This window comes from Mustela lutreola, chromosome 17 (genome assembly GCF_030435805.1).
Source record: "Mustela lutreola isolate mMusLut2 chromosome 17, mMusLut2.pri, whole genome shotgun sequence".
In the NCBI taxonomy this organism is placed as follows: Eukaryota; Metazoa; Chordata; class Mammalia; order Carnivora; family Mustelidae; genus Mustela; species Mustela lutreola.
Window position 1 is genome coordinate 26,463,446 of NC_081306.1, and position 13,552 is coordinate 26,476,997.

Genomic DNA, 13,552 nt, shown 5'->3' on the forward strand with positions numbered 1-13,552 from the left:
CCTCTCTGCTTACTTGTGATCTCTCTCTCTCTCTCTCTTTCTCTCTCTCTGTGTCCAATAAATAAATAAAATCTTAAAAAATAAAGGCTGATGGATGATAAATTATGAAAACTGCTCCCTCCAAATGATGCTTCTTCATAAGGATTTAAGAATTTAAAATTTTAAGAATTTAAAATTGAAACTTGATCATAGGATTTATCTTATAGAATAACATCAAGTGAAGGCAGTTATTATTAGTTCTTAAGTATTTGTGATTCTGAACTCTTGGCCTCATTAGTAAATTTATTTTTAAATTCTCCCATGGAGTGGTGATTGGCCTTCAGTCTTTCATTGATGTACATCATTGGGTCAAATGAGATGTGTGTGCCCAGAACTATATATAATCTTCTTTGTATTTCACTGGAGATGGCATTTCTGAGTTTTGTTCAATTGAATTTGGACAGATGTTTTAATAGTCACTTCTAGAGTTGGCCCTGGAGAATATCTTCCTTTTTTTCTCTTCCCGATTCTCTGAAAAACCTAATTCACATTATCACAGTGATATCACAATTCAAGTTTTTCCAAGCACTATAGCTGCAAAATAGAAGGAAGCTACTCAGAATGTAATACTATTGTGAATGATTGAGAAAGAAAACATTATTATAATTAAGCTACCAGGTTTCAATGTATTTTATTGTTGCTTAGAAAATCCTAGCATACCCAGACTTTACAGAGATTTGATGATCCGAAGAGGAGCTGAACTCATGGACCAAAATAACTATGCACATAAAAAGTACAATTACTTACCTAAAAAAGATGATGTGGTTAACTTTATATGGCAATCCAAGTGTTATTGGAACAGGAATATAAAAAAAAAGCTTAGGGGCGCCTAGGTGGCGCAGTGGATTAAGCCACTGCCTTCAGCTCAGGTCATGATCTCAGGGTCCTGGGATCAAGTCCTGCATCAGGCTCTCTGCTCAGCAGGGAATCTGCTTCCCTCTCTTTCTCTCTCTCTCTCTGCCTGCCCTCCTTCTACTTGTGATCTCTCTCTGTCAAATAAAGAAAGAAAGAAAATCTTAAAAAAAAAAAAAAAAGAATGACTGTACTTTTAAAAAATAGCTTAAAAGGGGCGCCTGGGTGGCTCAGTGGGTTAAGCTGCTGCCTTCGGTTCAGGTCATGATCTCAGGGTCCTGGGATCAAGCCCCACATCGGGCTTTCTGCTCAACAGGTAGCCTGCTTCCCTTCCTCTCTCTCTGCTCGCCTCTCTGCCTACTTGTGATCTCTCACTGTCAAATAAATAAATAAAATATTTTTAAAAATAGCTTAAAAGTATATGATAAAATAATGATATACATATACAAAGAAAAGATACTATACTGTGAATATAAATTAAGTGAAAATTGTTGAAATAAAGAATACAATAAATGGAGACTAAGATGAATATAGCTGTAAAATGAATAAATGAGTTGGGAAAAACAAACAAACAAACAAATTAATGACTTCTGCCCAAATGCAGCAGAAGAGAAAAAAAAATAAAGAAAATATTTAAATAAGTACTGAGATAAATTTTGGAGAATTAAAGAAAGATAAAAGACACCAGACTTAAAATGATGCCAAACATGAGAAATCAGAAACAAAACAAAACAAAAACCACACACAAAAAAAAACCACTCATATACATTATGGTGAGTTTTAAGAATATCAAAAACAGAGAAGAGCATAAATGATGCCCAAGAGAAGAACAGATCACCTAAAATGTACAAGAATAATACTGACAACAGAATTCTCAATAGTAATAGCATATAAAGGAGACAGCTGGGTGTTTGTATAGATGGAAAAGATATTTGAAACTAGATATTATACATCAACCCAAATTATTTTTTTTAAAGATTTTATTTATTTATTTGACAGAGATCACAAGTAGGCATAGAGGCACAGAGGCAGGCAGAGAGAGAGAGAAGGAAGCAGGCTCCCCGCCAAGCAGAGAGCCCGATGCGGGACTCGATCCCAGGACCCTGAGATCATGACCTGAGCCGAAGGCAGCGGCTTAACCCACTGAGCCACCCAGGCGCCCCCATCAACCCAAATTATTGATTAAATTTGAGAGCACAGTAAAAATACAATGAAGCATGTTAGGTCTTAGAACATTTATCACACAGCGACACACATTTTAGAAAACTTCCTTGGAGGACAGCTCAATTTAGATAGAGAAAACAGAATTATGTACTCAAAGGCACATTTTGAAGGAAGGATTGAATATAGTCTGCACTGCAAATATTCTTTAATCGTATGTTCTGAATTTCCTAAATTTAAGAAGTATTTGTTTAAATATTTATCTTTAAATAAACCCTAGGAGACTTTTTCTTGGATTCTGGAAAATCAGTCCATTGGGATACAAATCTTTTTGCCACTGATGGAAATTGCCTAATGTATTGTTACAGCAATTGTGATTTGCCAATACATGGGTGATGTGTGTGTGTTGTGTGTGTTTATTTTTATTTTTGATGGTTTTACTCTTCTATGAGATTTTTAAGTAGACATAATTTTAATAAATTATGATTTGTTGAAATTTATCTGAGGTTATATATAATAAAATGAAATTTGTGTGAACTAAAGAAGTGCGTCTCCATTTTTTTGTTTTAAGAGTAGACTGGTCTTTAAATATTGTCCAAAGAAGTACATTATATTCATTATTAAATTTGATAATATACAATAAAGTATTTATGGGCATATGGAACCATATCAAATTCTACTATTAATTCATATTAATAATTACCATAAGAGGAAAAAGGGATATTTTTCAAAATGAAAATTAGCATATTCTTCGGAATATGATATAGTGTTATTCACTGAACAGAGGGAACAAATGTCAAAGTTTAACACAGTTTACAGAATGTTTTAACATAAATTGAAATTTAAATCTGACCAAATTTCACAGTTTTAAGTAAAATGGTAGCATTTTATATCCTTGAAAAGTGGTAAGTGACCCAAAACATTGCTTAGAAAAACAAATTTAACACTACACTAGTCTGCGATGGTTAAGTGATGGTACAACTTGCCATTGTGTATCATCAAATGGTATATTTTTTTCTTTTGGTCTTGTCATTATATTTTATTTTAGCCATTCTGGTAAGTGTGTAGTGATATCTCAGTGTCATTTTAATTGCATTTCCTTGATGTCTAATTATGTCAAAATATATTATTTTGATGTTTAATGTTCTGAGCTTTCTCAGTTCAAGACCATGAAGCCACTTGGGAAAAATACAGTTGCAGATGCACTCATAGACCAACTCTTATTTAGAAATAAGAAGAAACATTACTACCCATTCCAACAAAAAATAGACTTGTTATGCAGTAGGGATTTTATAAATTACCTGACACAACTTATATAGTAAGATGAAATGGGACAGGTGGCTTCTTGCAGCTATATACAACATCATTTTAATTTCAATTTTCAGTATAATTTTTCCAAGGTATACACAGAATATATATTTAATGTAAATTGTGAACATTTTAAACTCTGTATATGGAAATTAATCAATCTTAAGTTTATAACAATCAAAATTAACGGAAGTTTATTTAAAATTAGTTAGCTTTCTCTGCATTGCAAGACAGAATAATCAAGAATTGGTAAGAAAAAAATAATCTCTGTAAAATTACCGGGGGTGCATTAATAAGTGTTCGGTAACCGATCAAACTCACAATTTGGATTGAATGGCAAGTGATTTTTAAAATCTGGAACTCATTGTCAATTTTTTTTTCTTCATTGTGTCTTAATAAATTACTCTGTTCATTTGCATGGAAGTGAAGAAAAATGCATGACATTTCATCTCAACACTAACACTTTTAACTGGCAACTCTGAATGTACTTTACAGCAGTGTCACAAAGTAAAGATCAATGATGTTTCATGAAATATTTGTTATAATTCTCAAGGAGATAGGGAGTTTGTGCAAAAATGCAAATCACTTTGCGACTAAACACATTGTTTATTTCAGCTAATTTTAAGAAAGTATGCTAAGACTCTCTCAAAAAAGGAAGCAATGATTTAGGTTTTCCTTCAAACTCCTTATCTAATCCTGAACCAACAGCACATAGTTCAAAGAGCAACTAATTGGAGCAGCTCCAATTTACACGTTTCCTAACAATGCTTAATTTAGTGGAATTTCTGTCCAATTATGTTAATTTGGTGTAGTGAAAGACAAACATTCAAAAAGATCATCCTTAATTTATATAGATTGCCAAACTCTGCATTTTCTGAATGACGCCCAGGAACGTATTTTCAAAAACAAACAAACAATGGCAGAACCACTATTATGTCATCTCTAGGCAGAAAGTGACTCAGAGCCTACATTACTCTCTACCTGAAAGTATACTGTAGGCACTGAAACTACTACCCTGAGTCTGTGCTATCAAATTCCTTAAGTTAGAAAGTTTTAAACCCGTCTGTGTGGGAGTATTTCATTTACAGATAGAGACTTGGTTGTTTATACATTTTCATACTTGATTTTTAGGGTGTAATAACTATGTTTTAAAATTCATGGTGGTGGGACGCCTGGGTGGCTCAGTTGGTTAAGCAGCTGCCTTCCGCTCAGGTCATGATCCCAGCGTCCTGGGATCGAGTCCCACATCGGGCTCCTTGCTCGGCGGGGAGACTGCTTCTCCCTCTGCCTCTGCCTGCCACTCTATCTGCCTGTGCTCCTGCTCTCTCTCTCTCTCTCTAACAAATAAATAAATAAAATATTTAAAAAAAAATTCATGGTGGTTTTGAATACTGTTGGATAATTGTGCTAAAATGGTATATCCATTCCTCCTAGGAAACAGAAATTATAGAAAGGTAGTGCTTTTCAGATCTGACATCTTTGAGTCATTGCAGTTTCAGTATAAATGCAATAGGAAAAGTGACATTCATGTTTATGATATTTTCTATAAATAAATTAGAATGTACTGGAGGCCTGATATAAAGTGGGATGCCTAAACTTCAGTAAGATCTTGTTTTCAATTCAAAATAAATTTTATTTTTTATTTTTTTTATAATGTCCCTCAATTTCAGATAAGTACCCCCCATTAGGTCCACTCCATTTTTTTTTTAAGATTTTATTTATTTTATTTGACTTATAGAGATCACAAGTAGGCAGAGAGGCAGGCAGAGAGAGAGGGAAGAGGAAGCAGGCTCCCTGCTAGGCAGAGAGCCCGATGCGGGGCTCGATCCCAGGACCCTGGGATCATGACCTGAGCCAAAGGCAGAGGCTTTAACCCACTGAGCCACCCAGGCGCCCCCAAAATAAATTTTAAAGTGAATTATGCACCTCTAAGTTCAGAGACAATAAACATCAACCAACACAATTAATAAGTTCTATTTCTTGAAATTTCGGGAGCATTGATAGTCTCATCTCCTGGAAGAACAACAGCTAAAATTTTTGGTCATGGATTCTTGCTAAAATATCACTTTCCCAAAGAAAATTAATCGAATTTTCATTGATTGTTATTGATCATGAAGAATATAACAACCACGATAAAAAGAATAGGAAAACCATGATATCTCATCTGTAAGGGCATGTGGAAAGTAGGAAATGCTAATAAAAATAACTACCATTATTTCCTAAGTTTACATAATATAACAGAACAAAAATATTTCATAACAATATTTTCTAGGCTCATTCTGATAACTCTTTTCTACATTCAAATTTAAAGGTTGAGGCATGTGATATATATTACACAAAAAACATCCCAAGGAATTTGTTAAAAAAAAAAAAAAACTCTTAATAAAGGACAAATGCAAAGGAATTTTTTTCTAATTTAATTAACAAATTGTGAATCGACTTACCTATTTCATCACAGTGTATCAGGCACCAATAATATTTTTTAATCGTCATACCTGATGCAATAGTTACCATCTTTCAGACATACTGATCAGGAACAAGCAAATAAACAAGAGCACTGTAGCTTAAGATCTACCTGCATAAATATAGGACTACTTCAGACAATCTCTTCACCACAACATAGCAATGAATAGAAATCATACATGCTCTGTAATGGACATACAGATGAGATAGAAGGGGATGGGTGTTAATATATGCAGAATCTTTATTAATTACATTGTAAAACATAATATGGAAAAACAGAATACAATTTTAGAAATACCCAGGTCACCATCATTGTTTTATTTTTATATGTGTAGATAAGGAGTTTAATAAACAATCCATGACTATTCAACTTCTTATATTTTGTAAATTTTAGCAAAAGTAACAAACCTAGCAACTAGAAAATTGTATCGATCTGCAAAATACAGCTTTGCCAGTATGGTAGAGGAAAAGCAAAACAAAATAAGTAAGAAAAGTTTAACATTTCACAAGAGTTTTACTTTTATTTTTTTATTTATTATTTTTTATTTTTCATTTATTATTTACTTCTATTTTCTACTTTATTTTAATGAAAATGTCATGACCATAACATAAAAGCAGAATTAAACCAACATGAGAAATTATTTTTTCATAAGTTATAATAAACTAGCTTGGTGATTCATTCAAAAATTATATTACAAACTTCAGTGTTCTTGCAGTAAGTATCACTGCATAAACAAATGAGTCAGGAGTCATAAACTAATGATGATTCTAAATGTTATTTAGAGAGACATTCTGTTCTTAATATATTTCAAATATTCTACACAAGGCAAAGTGGATCCAAGTAATCTGTAGGCAAAATAAGATTTTAGAGAAGTATATATTTCCAACAGTATTTATAAAATATTACCTTTATGTAAGGCATCATCCTGGACTTTGTGGAGAACACACAAAGGAGTAAGAAGTGGCCCTTCAAGAAACATATACAATATCAAGGTTTAACATGAAGCAGCATGTCTTCTCTAAGTAAAAACACATTGTACCAACTGACTTTACTGAAACTTTATATTTATTGCTCTCGTTTTAGGTCATAGTGTCCTTCTGCATGCAGGCTGCTATAACGGACATGATATAGACTGAATAGCTTATAAAGAACAGGAATTTATTTCTCACAGTTCTAGAACTGAGAAGTTCAAGACTAAGGAAGGGGCAGATCCAGGGAGAGCCCACTTCCTCATAGATGGCTATCTTCTCACTGTAAACGTACATGATGAATGAATCAAGAGAACTCTCTGGGGTCTCCTTTAAAAGGACTGTCATCCCACTTATGACCTAATCACCTCCCAAAGGCCCCTATGTTTTAATACTATCACTTCCAGAGTTAGATTTCATAATATGATTTTGGGAGACACAAACATTCACACCATAGTATATATAAACAAAAAAAGACACAAGAACAACAAACAACAAAAATTATTTTAACTACCTATTATTTTCAACTACATAAAATTTTAATTTGTTTCTATATAATATTAAATAACTCATTTGAGTGATTCACTTATATCCAATGCATCTGAGTGCAATTAAATTTGCTTACCCAACATATCCAGCAGCACATTTCTTCAGACTATCCCATTCCCCACCTTACAGGATTTACCACAATTAGAAGACAGGGGATAGAGGATAGATAGATAGATGTATACGTAAACACACTTGTACATACACATATGCACAATTTTCCCTGTTAATGATACTCATGCAAATAAAATTGAAGCTCAAGGAAACCTGTCTTGTGTGTTACTTAATATCCAGTTTTTAGTCAACATCCAAAAACAAATAATCCAATAAAAACATGGATAGAAGACATGAACAAGTGTTTCCCCAAAGAACACATTCAAATGTTCAGTAGATACATGAAAAGATGTCCATCATCATGTATCATCAGGAAATTGCAAAGCAATACTAGAAAGACATACCACCTCACACCTGTCAGAATGGCTAAAATCAACACTACAAGAAACAAAAAGTGTTGGAGAGAATGTGAAAAAGTAACACTTGTGGGGGCTGCCTGGGTGGCTCAGTGGGTTAAGCCTCTGCTTTCAGGTCAGGTCATGATCTCAGGGTCCTGGAATCAAGTCCCACATCGGGCTCTCTGCCAGGCATGGAGCCTGCTCCCTCCTCTCTCTCTCTCTACTTGTGATCTCTCTCTGTCAAATGAATAAAATCTTAAAAAAAAAAAAGAAAAAGTAACAATTGTGAACTGTTGGTGGTGATGCAAACTGATACAGCCATATTTGAAAACAGTATGGAATTTCCATAAAATTTAAAAATAGAAGTCCTTTGTGATCCAACAATCCTGTTGGTGTGTATTTACCCAATGAATATAAGAAAACTTATTCAAAGGGATGCTAGCACCCCTATGTTTATAGCAGCATTATTTGTAAAGCTAAGATATGGAAAGAGCCCAAGTATCCATCAATTTATGAACAAATAAAGAATAAGTGGTATGTATATACAATGGAATTTTAATCTGCCATAAAAAAGACTGAAATCTTGCCATTTGCAATAACATGGATGGAACTAGACAGCATAATGCTAAAAGTGAAATAAGTCAGTCAGAGAAAGACAAATACCTTTACTCATATATGGAATAAAAGAAAAGGAAACAAACAAGCAAAGGGGAAAATAATAAGACATAGAAAGAGAAACAAAGCAAGAAACAGACATTTCATTACGGAGAGCAAACTGATGGTTACTTGAGGGGATCGGAAAGGAGTGATGGATTAAATAAGTGATGGGGGTTAATTAGAGCACTTGTCATGATGAGCACTGAGTGCTATATGTTATATTGTACACATGAAACTAATACAACCATATATGTTAACTAACTGGATTTCAAATGAAAACTTTTTTAAAATCCCAGTTTTTAGCTCACATTCTGGCTTACAAAAGGGATTTAGTCAGGAATTTGGAAATTAGTTAATGAACAAATAAGGGGTGAACAGGCAGTTGTTAGATAAAATTACTATCCTTTCTGGCATGATCTTATACCTTTTATCTAGAATTATTTTTAGCACATTAGACTCTTCTTATTTTATTTTGAGTCATTAAACAAAAATTTCCTCAAAAGACCTTAGACTCCATCCAATTTGAGCAACACTGTGAGAGAGGAAATGGTGTCAAGGAGGAAAAAAAAAAAAAGATGAAACTACATGTGTTTACTAGTGAATGCATAGTTCTTCCACAGAAGAAGCTCTAAATGGTCATGGCTCCAGCTTTATATGTGTTCAGTCATATGTTCAGAAGTAGGTAACACTATCAAAAAATATAAAGCATCTGAGATTATTTTCCCTTATTTGAAAGCTGGTGTATGAGTCTGCCGTGGTTTCTTGGGTGTTGATAGAAGACGCAGACTCATGGTTCAGAAATAATATAGTTTATTATTCACAGCAATAGAGGTAGCCAGAATATTAACAGTATTTGTGTGTGTGTGTGTGTGTGTGTGTGTTTGTGTGTGTGTGTGTGTGTGTGTGTGTGTGTGTAGGGGTGGGAGTTATATATCAGTTCTGAGCCTCAGTTCCCACAAAAAGAATCAAAACAGAGGCAGATAATATTTGCAAACACAACAGGTTAAGTTAAAAAAAAAAAGATACTATTTCTGTCTTCCAAGTCTATTCAATACAACCATCTTCAAAGGATGGTCTAGAACAAATAATAAATGCAGAAATGTAAGCAACCAATTGAAAAGTGTCTCCCAAGAAACACACTTTGAGAGTCTTCATTTGACAAAAATACTATAGGATATTACATGGATCAGGTGCATTGAATACTGGAAGGTTAAAATTACAAGGGACCAAATATTTTTAAGCAGTTCTGGCATCCAGTAGAGTTCAAATAGGTTTTATAAGATTGAGGAAAGAAGCCATCAAAACCTGGGCCCAGGGGCGCCTGGGTAGCTCAGTGGGTTAAGCCTCTGCCTTCGGCTCAGGCCATGATCTCAGGGTCCTGGGATCGAGCTCTGCATCAGGCTCTGTGTTCAGCAGGGAGCCTGCTTCCCCCTCTCTCTCTGCCTCTCTGCCTACTTGTGGTCTCTGTCTGTCAAATAAATAAATAAAATCATAAAACAAAACAAAAAACCTGGGCCCAATTTTCCCAAAAGTATGATTCTGATCCCAAAAGTATGATTCTGATTCTAGTCTCTATGATGTTATCCCTTGAAGACAATGTCTCTAATTGACTTGAATTAGTTTACTAAAGAGCATACCCCCATTTGTTGTAGGAGATGAACAATATTTTAACCTATGCTCACGTAAGTAACTTGGTGCATAATCCCTTTTCTATTAAACCATAGTGCAAGGACCAATGCCGCGTTTTTGAGAGAACCCCAAGCTATTTTTCTAGAATGGCCGTATGCCTATATATCAGGCGTCCTGTTTTCACTCCCTTTGTGGAGCACCTACCCTGGAGGTCATGTAATAACCAATGACCAAAAAACAATCAAAAAGCCCAAACATCCAGGTCGAAGTGCCATCCCTGCCTGGAGATGAGTAGACTGCTCAACAGATCCCGGGCAGGCATCTCAGCCCAGGCCTGTGCTGGGGAAGCTGGTTGCTGGCTTTGGGCGCAATCAGGAAGCCAGCAAACTGACTGGAGAGTGCAGCCAGGGTTAACAGGACTGATGACCTTTTCGCAGCCAGGCCATGGGCGGACACCCGCTCAGGGAGCCAGGCTAGGAGTCTGCCCAGAGCCGGCGCTGGCCACGCTTGCAGCCCCCCAGGGCTTCGGTCCCGCGCCCCAGCCCGGGCCGGCCTCAGGAGGGAGGGGGGCGGGGGCGGCGCAGAGAAGGGGCTTTGCTAATTGCCAAAGCGGGTAGTGAGCTCGGGGAGGACTCAGGAGGGATGGGGGCGGGGGCGGGTCGAGGGCGGCGGGAGAAGGGACTTTGCTAATTGCCAAAGCGGGAAGTAAGCTCTCGGAGGATGTGGCGGAGAGTCTGGGAGGAGGTGGAGCGGCTGGCGGAGGAAAGGCACGCAGCGCCGCGGTGCTGTGCTGCGGCCCAGTCGGGACTGCAGGACCCACCGGACTCGCCGTCCGTGGGCTCCTGCGTGAGGCCCTGCAGTCCCGCTCCTGCTGCCTGCTGCCCCTTCCCGCCCCAAGGCTTCTCCGAACCACCCTCTGCGCACAGGTAAAGTTACACCGCGCCGCGCCCTCACCAGGAGCAGAAAGCTGGGGACGCGACCTGGGGGCGGGGAGGGGGGTTGTCTAGGCCCAGCCTCCCAGGAACCCCAGGGCACCGGGACCACCCCGGACGCTGGGCCGAACCCGGGTCCGCATGGGGTCGGGCTGGGGACAGTGCCTTGCGAGGTGCCCCCCACCAGCGGGCGCACTAGCCCCCATCGTTGGGCACCCCCACTCCCGCGTGCTGAGGACCACCTTCCCTCCCCAGCCTTGGCCCCGCTGCTTTTGTTCTGGACTTGGGATCCCAGGTGGAAACTAGACCCTCAGACCTCCCTGGCAGCAAGGAGGGCAGGGAGGGATTCTTGGTCTTCTGCCCTGGCTCTTCCTCTCTCCCCATTCACAAGCCTTCTGGCTTCCCTTTCCTCTCCTCATTGTCAGTTTTATTAAATGGTTTTCTTCTGCATGTTGACCCGAAGAGCTATTTCATGAAAGAATATACACGAAACTGAGTCGGAGCCCACCTGTGAGAGCCCACCTGTAGAGGCCTTTCTTTAGAATGGTCTCTGGTTCTAGCCTCAGTTCAGAATACTGCATGTACCTGAGGACCTAGTCCAGATGTTTCTTTCATCTCTGACTTGAATTTGAAATCCTCCTCAGACTTCAGCTTCCAGGATTTCTCCAGTCCTTGCTCTCCCACTGTCTTGGTGGGGATCCGCCATGAGTGTTGAACCCAGGAATGAATGAATGATATATACCACAGATCGCTGGGGCTTTGTCTTGTTTTGCTGAGGTTGGAAAGGCTTGGGAGAGACCCCCTGTATGCAGATACAGAGCAGCATGCAATTGCTTAGATAAACGTGATCCCCACTATATTGCTTGGGCATTGAACATTTCGCCCTTAACCTGTGGCTTGAGCAGTTAGGAGGAGACAATCTGGAGGTGAATCAGAAGATGGCTGAATCCACATGGTGGTGGTCTGGGTTTGGGAGATTTTCCTGGAGATTCAAACGAAAGATCTAAATTCTTCCAGTGGGGAGTGGTAAACATTTTATGGATGGGAGATGGAAAATAAATGGTCTGGTTAACCTTTCCCTCCCCCTCAAAACCCATTATTTGAAAAAACAAAAAGAGAAGTGAAGGGAGAAATCCTCCCACTCCCATCCCCACTCACCTCCATAGCCACCTCCTCTTCCAAGAACCGAACAAACAAGGTGCCAAGAAGTGTTAGGTACCAGCAGTGGTCTCAGATCTCATTCAAGGATCATGGTGAAAGGCATTCAGAGATTGTGGGGGCACAGGGATCCAATTAAGGGGGACAAGTTTAAGGTTTGCCTGGCCCCCTAAAAATTAATGGCACTAGAGAAGATGAGTTTTGGGAACTATAGGTTAATGGATACAATGTGTAAAAAGCTTCAGTGAGTCATGGTGGGAAGAGGCCATGAGGGCAGCAAATACAGTCTTAGATGATGTTATTAATAGCACTACAGGCTCTAGATTTCCTGTGGTGGCAAGACCAGCCCGGCCAAAGTGGATACTCACAACCTGGAACAGAGGGTCTTGGAGATCCCAGCACGTGAGTTATGATGAGAAGGTAAAATGATAGGAGGTGTCCTTTGGAAGGGCTGTCTCCTTGACTTTAAAAGGGAGAACCCACATCTGTAGGTGAAATCTTTTTGGCTACAAAGAGGGCCGAGGCCTCCTAAGGTCAAGGTCTCCTCGTCACTTGCAAAGATGTTGAAGAACATATTCAGACATTTCAAAGATGTCCTCATGTCCATCGGTTCCCACTCTGGAATTCTATCAATAAGGTGAGAGTTCCTCTAGTTGCAAAAAAGATCTAAAAAGACGTCCCTTTCTCATGTAATTTCTGTAACCTCCAGGGCACACCCACCTCCACCTTCCAGCTCTGTAATGAAGCCACAGCTGGTGCCAATTTGTGGAACTCCTTAAAGGCTATTCTCCCTTATATACCCCCGGACCAAGTTCCCATGCTCCCTCACCTGATTTCCTGCACTCACCTCCCACCTGGTGTGTTCACACCTGCAAGTGCCTTTTACCAACCCCTTTGCCAAAAGGCAGCCAGAGTGACCTTTCAAAGACCTATCAGTTCCTGGCATTTGTCTCCATAGAAATCTGCACTGATCTTCTAACAAATTCCCAGTCCTCCAAAGGCACCCATAATCCTCGCATCAGTTTCTTCATAGCCCTCCAACTGACTGATGCCTGTTCTGCCCCATCTCTCTGCCCTTCAACCACACTGCCTCCCTCTTCCTGTGGAGACCCCTCATGGCGCCTGCCTCCAAGCACAGGTGATTCCCATTGATGGGAAGACCCTCTTCCTCTCCCCTATCTCCCCACTCCAGTTACTCCCAGTTATTCCTGAGCTCACAAGCCCCATGGTACACACTCTCCATGCAGCCTGCTCTCTCTTTTCTAGCACTGGCCTCCGTTTCTAGCTGTGGTTGTGTCATGGATGTCCCTCCCCAGCCAGCCTCCAAGCTCTCCTTCCCTTTAGCTCCAACACCTGACACAGTGCCTGGCACGTAGTAAGCCCTGG

General features: G+C 39.1%; 1 long non-coding RNA gene across 3 annotated transcripts in view; it reads right to left on the bottom strand.

Annotated features, from left to right (window-relative positions):
• LOC131819949 (uncharacterized) overlaps window positions 1-13,552 on the bottom strand; it is an 84,322-nt gene that overhangs the window by 4,453 nt on the left and 66,317 nt on the right. For 2 of the 3 annotated variants that reach the window (XR_009349418.1, XR_009349417.1), the window contains exon 2: window positions 6,731-6,790. This is a non-coding gene — a long non-coding RNA (uncharacterized LOC131819949). Of the gene's footprint in view, window positions 1-6,730; window positions 6,791-9,042; window positions 9,145-13,552 lie in introns of those variants that run through there. The other variant, XR_009349419.1, reaches the window with a different exon arrangement.